Raw genomic sequence first — 6550 nt, forward strand, 5'->3', positions numbered from 1 at the left:
TGAGAGTGAAATGCACTAATACATGTGAAGGCTTAGAACAATGCCTGGCACATAGTAAATGTTAGGCACTATTTTTATGTCCCAGAATTAGCCAGACAGGAGGAAGACAGAAGGGTCTCCATCCTACATAGGATCCCTGGATTTGAGGGTAATACTACCGCCACAAAGGCAGAGGCTATTGGAGGTATGTTTATGTATTTATTGTGTCTGGAAGGCAGCCAGTTGAAAAGGAGGGAGAGCCGGGGTGGAGATGGCAGGCAGGGGATCTGTCCGTGGGTTTAAACGGCAGGCAATGCTAGGATCGCAGCATGCGCACAAAGGCACTCAGGACACATGCACTTTGTGTGTGCTCCCGGGCACCCACTCTGCCTGCAGACATCCACAGACAGTGGCTGAATTCAGGCTTTGCCATCTAAGGGTCTCCAGAGGGCCAAGTCCTTCAGAACTTTGGCAAGAGGAGGAGAGGAGTGAACTTTGGCTCTTTTTGGGGGGTAGGAAGGTGAGGAGCACGTACTGGTAGTAAAACGATATTTATTATCATCTTCTCTAACTGATTGCCCTGATGGGGACACTGTAATGTCATCAAAGGAATTTAGAGGCATATCTGACACGGGTCTGACTCCACTTAAAAGCTTTGTGACTGTGTGTCAACCCCTCAAATGGAGACAAAAGCTATACCTACTTGACACGGCCTAGGCCAGGGTGAGGTGTCGAGGGTGCCAAATTGGAGAAGGCACTCACCTTCAGGTGGTGCAAGTAAGTGGTTGGCTAGACTACTGGTAATGACACCCCCATTTGCATGACCCTGAGAGTGAGTGCTTTGCTTGCCTCACCCTCCTCTGGGTCCCACCATCCCTCCACTTTCTGTAAAGATCGAATGAGGGAAAGCAGAGGAAAAAAGCATTTTGTAGTCTATGAGCTGCATGTTGCAACCCAATAGTGAGTCACAAAATCAGTTTGGTGAGTGTATTCATTTGCTAGGGCTGCCATAACAAAGCACCACAGCTGGGGGTGGGGGTGGGGGTGGCTTAGACCACAAAAGGAATTCATTGTGTCACAGTACCAGAGGCCAGAAGTCCAAGGTCAAGGTGTTGGCAGGGTTGGTCCCGTCTGAGGGCTGAGAGAGAGAATCCGTTCCAGGCCTCTCTCCTCAGCTTGTAGATGGCCATCTTCCTATTAACATGGTATTCTCCCTATATGCAAGTCTGTCTCCAAGTTTCCGCCCGTTTTTTGCTGCACCACGCAGCTTGCGGGATCTTAGTTCCCCGACCAGGGATCAAACCTGGGGCCCCAGCAATGAAAGCACTGAGTCCTAACCACCAGGCAATTCCCAAGTTTCCCCTTTTTATAAGGATACCAGTCATATTGGATTAGGGCCCACCCTAAGGACCTCATTTTAACTTGATTACCTTTGTAAAGACCCTATCTCCAAATAAGGTCACATTCTGAGGTACTGGGGGTACCTCATATGAATATGAATTTTTGAGGGATATATGAATTCAACGTATTAATATACAAATTTTCGAGAGACACAGTTCAACCCATAACAGTGAGCCTTGACCATCACTATTTTTTTTTATGAATTTATTTATTCATTTATTTTTGGCTGCGTCGGGTCTTCATTGCTGCGTGGGGGCTTTCTCTAGTTGCGGTGAGCGGGGGCTACTCTTCATTGCGGTGCGCGGGCTTCTCATTGCAGTGGCTTCTCTTGTTGCGGAGCACGGGTTCTAGGCGCGTGGGCTTCAGTAGTTGTAGCATGAAGGCTCAGTTGTGGCTCGCGGGCTCTTGAGCGCAGGCTCAGTAGTTGTGGCGCATGGGCCTTAGTTGCTCCACGGCACGTGGGATCTTCCTGGACCAGGGATCGAACCCGTGTCCCCTGCACTGGCAGGCGGATTCTTAACCACTGCGCCATCAGGGAAGTCCACTGACCATCACTTTTTTAAAACAAAGTATGATAGAATAGAAAGTATCAGAATGCATCACACAAAGTGAGGATAAGCTGTGTCTAATGAAACTTGTTTCTGTTTTATATATTTATCTGAGTTCTAGGTCTTGATGTAAAAGATACTTTTCAGTGCTGGTTGTGATCAAAACCAAAGCACCATTTGGATGTTGGTAACCATCACATATCACTTTGCATTGCTTTTTAATTATCTTATGGTTACATCCTTCTCTGACAAGGACATAAGCTCCCAGAGGGCGGGGACACATATCCTGTAAACTCTGTTATGCAGCTACAAAAAAACAAAGTTCATCCTCGCTAGTGAATACAAAGACTACCATTTACTGAGTGCTTACTGTGTACCTGGTGCTGGGCTGTTTTACATACACTCTCTTATATGAGGACTAAACTTAGTGATGGATTGATGGCAGGAGCTTAGTATATTTCACAGACAAGGTGAATGCGCACCACATTCTGAAGCACTGGGCAGCAGCTGGGATTTGTGGAGGATTGAGGGATAGAAGGAAAATTTCACAGAAGAAGTGTGGGAAGGTGCTGTGGGCCCCTAGGCAGCTCTGTCTCCCAGGCCTTTTCTATTCTCCCTAAATTTCCATCCACCTTGATACCAACTCACCATTTAGATTAGAGGAAACGGAGGCTATCAGTTGGAAACTCCTCCAGTTTCCTGCTCTCTGCCAACAGACATTTCATCAACACCTGCACCATCCCTTCAGGCTCAGAGCAGAGGGTGTCTCTGTCCCTGCCCCTGCCCAAAGTATGTTTCTCCACCTGTGCTCAGGGCTTCTCCTTCTGCCTCCCCAGGCACTGTTCCATTAATTGTCCCCTCCATCCTCCAAATCTCCAGCCTCTCATTCGCTAATTATTACAGCTCTTTTTTATTTATTTATTTTTTTTTTGGCCATGCTTTGAGTCTTGCCAGATCTTAGTTCCCCGACCAGGGATTGAACCCGGACCATGGCAGTGAAAGTGCCAAGTTCTAACCACTGGACCACCATGGAATTCCCTATTACAGCTCTTTATCCTCAGCATATAAACGTGTTCAAATTCGCCCACCTTTAAAAAAGTGAATCAGGGCTTCCCTGGTGGTGCAGTGGTTGGGAGTCCGCCTGCCAGTGCAGGGGACACGGGTTCGAGCCCTGGTCCGGGAGGATCCCACATGCCGTGGAGCGGCTAGGCCCATGCGCCACAACTGCTGAGCCTGCGCTCTGGAGCCCACGAGCCACAACTGCTGGGCCCGTGTGCCGCAACTGCTGAGGCCCGCGCACCTGGAGCCCATGCTCCACAACAAGAGTGGCCCCCACTTGCTGCAACTAGAGAAAGCCCGCGGGCAGCAACAAAAACCCAATGCAGCCAAAAATAAAAATAAATAAATTTATTTTTAAAAAAATGTGAATCAAACTGATAGCAAGCAAACAAAAGCAATCCTCCCAGATCTGTGTCCAGTTAATTCAATAAAAAATTTGTTGGGTGTCTGTTCTTAGGCTCTTATAGCTGAGAGGGGGAGTCAGATTTGTCAACAATGATACAACAGCATAATTGGGGCTGTGATTCCAGTGAAGCACAGGGTGCTGTGGGAGCATGTGGGAGGGGCACCTAAACTAGGTAGGGGATAGGAGAGATCAGGGAGGTGATGCCGGAACTGAATCTTAAAGGAAATTAAGATTCAGGAGTTACTGAGGCAAAGAACAAGAGGAGAGTTAAACCAGGAAGGGGATCTAGCATGTGCAAAAGCAAGGATACTGTGGGAGCAAGGTACCTTCTGGAAATGGTAGTAGTTGGCAATGGGGAACATTAGAGGATTTAGGGCAGGTGAATAATATGATGAGATTTAGTAGAGAGACCACCCTGGCTGCAGCGTGGAAGATGGATTTAAAGAGTAAGTCTGAAGCCAGGAGAACTGTTCAGAAGGTTAATAATAATGAAGAAGGAGACCATGTGATGGAGGAGGAGAAGTGAAGCATTGTGGAATTGAGGCCGGTTAGGAAGAGAAGCAAAGACATGAGGAGCCAGTGGGAAAGGAAAGACAGAGTCAAGGAACTGGAAGTCTCAACCAACCTAAAGACCAGCCTTCCTGGGAGCAAGGGAAAGAAGGAACTGAAGGGCTGGTCGGAGACAAGGGGGTGAGATTTCCGTCGAGTTCTCCTGGGAGGGTGTGGCAGAGGTCATGGCTATGGGAGTGAGTGGCTATGGAAACATGGAGGTGAGCACTGGAGTTGAGGAGGTCAAGAACCAAGAGGTCAGGGTGCCGCTGGACTACCTGCATGAACATTGAAGCCACCTGGGTTTGCTAAAGACCTGAGGTGGCCAGGAAGACGGTGAGTCAGATGCCAGTCTTTCTTCAAGGAGAGTGGGCAAATGACCCATCAGCAGATGGCAGCAAAAGTAATAACGTTTAGTGAGGGTTCATGTGTTACTTTCATTCCTACTTTTTATATAAGTACTGTACATTTTATCCTACAACAATACTGTGAGATAGAACTATGTGCCCAATGTGGTAGTCACTAGCCATATATGACTATTCCATTTTTTTTTTTTTGGCCACACCATGCAGCATGTAGGATCTTAGTTCCCCAATCAGGGATCAAATCCGTGCCCCCTGCATTGAGAGTAGGGAGTCTTAACCACTGGGCCACCAAGGAAGTCCCTGTGACTATTTACTTTTAATTAAAAAACTCAGTTCCTCAGGTGCACTAGTCTCATTTCAAATGCTCAACAGCTACATATGGCCAATGGCTGCTTTATTAGCACAGGCATGGGACATTTCCATCATCACAGTAAGTTCTGTTGGATGGTGCTGATAGTACTCGTTTTACAGATGAGGAAACTGCAGTGTGGAAAGTTTAAGTAATCTGCCCAAGGCCAAAGAGCTGGCAAGTAAGCTGGGATTTGTACCCAGTTAGTCTGGCATAAGCACTGTTGCCCTTAAGCAGTATGCTACACATCTTCTCAATGGAAGGTGAAATAGCTGACCCTTAAAAGGAAGAAGAATTTGTATGACTATCAGGGCAAACACTGATGATGCCTGCTCAGCAGTGTGTCTTTCTCCCTTGTTGGCAAAATCTGGATTTTGTACAGGTGTTCCCTTCCCATGCATTTAGGGGATGAATATCATTGGTCTTGCCAATCATGGTATTTCCATTGTCCTGGCCAATAGGACTTTGGGAGGATCTTGGAAAAGATTTTGTTTTTCTTCAATGTCAAGTCCACATGTGATGTCTGGAATAGCTGCAACCATGTTGCAACTGTGAGGAAAGGACCATCAACCACTGAAGACAGAGTATCAGCGTGAAGTGGTAGAAAACTCTTGATGAATCAACCAGCCCTGGATCTGTTCTAAAACTCTTTATTCAGTCTCCTTTAATTGGGTCTTCTGGTCCTTGCTGCTTGATGCATCCCTAACTGAGACTTTGGTGGAGCCACATTGACTATAAGAAATGGAGAGCACAGAGGAGGCTGATTGCCCTTGCTCCCACCACCACCTGACTTGTCCACTTGGGAGCATAAGTGATATCTCTTTAAAAAAGAAAAAAAGAGTGTCCTCAGGGAAGAGCCATGTTTCAGCCAAGCAAAGAGGGGCAAGGATAATCTGAGCCAAGGGTGACCCAGTGCCTTGTGCAAGGAAGGGATTGGGGAGCAGTGCAAGGGTGGTCAGGAAGAGGAAGCACTAGGCTGAGTGGAGAAGGGTGAACGCCCATTGAGGCCTGCCAAGGATGACAGGATGTGAGCAATGGTGGGGTCAGCTGATCTCAAGGTCCCAAATGTCAAGGTCCCTGCGGCTGTCAGGGGCTTACTGTGGCCAACAGACCTTCACCTCACAGAAGGACAATTAGCAGCCCTGGTGGGTGGGCGACAGCAGGCGTCTCTGGATGGAGTCAACTGTGATCAGGATTGAGCCTCTGCAAGGAAATTCCAGCCCTCTAACTATCACTCTAATTACTGTCTTGCCTTTCCCTCTGCCCCGGTGCAGCCAAGCTTCTTGGGAAAGTTATTCACATTCCCTGTCTTCCCTTCCTCACCTCCTCAGTACACTGCCAGCTGGCTACTGCCCCCACCAGTCCAATGAAACTGTTCTGACCCATGTCACACATGCCCTCCTAGAATGATGGCCTGTCCCTTTTCTGTCTGGACTGCTCAGCAGTATTCAACACTGTTAGCCACTCTTGAATAAGCTATTCCCCCACTGGTTTTCATGGTCCCTCTCTCCTAGTCTTCCTCCTACCTGTCTGGGTGCTCCTTCTCAGTCTCCTGTCTTCACAGGCTACCCTTCCTTGTAATCTCATCCACACTCAAGGCTGCAGCATACGAGGGCAAAGCAATGTAATATGGTTAAAACCATGGCCTCTGGGGCCAGGCCACCTGGGTTCAAATCCTTGCCCTACCACTTGGTTGCTGTATGACATCTACATCCCTATCAAGATGTAGGTCATTATCCTCACCCCACCCCCTGGGGGAGCCACTGTTCTAATTTTTTCCATGGTAGCTTTGTTTTGTCTGTTCTAGAATTCATATAAATGGAATAAAACAGGATGTGCTTTGGAGGGAGAGGGATGGACTGGGAGTTTGGGGTTGGTAGATGCAAACTATTAC

The sequence above is a fragment of the Balaenoptera borealis genome, assembly GCF_965194805.1.
Source record: "Balaenoptera borealis genome assembly, chromosome: 13".
Taxonomy (NCBI): Eukaryota; Metazoa; Chordata; class Mammalia; order Artiodactyla; family Balaenopteridae; genus Balaenoptera; species Balaenoptera borealis.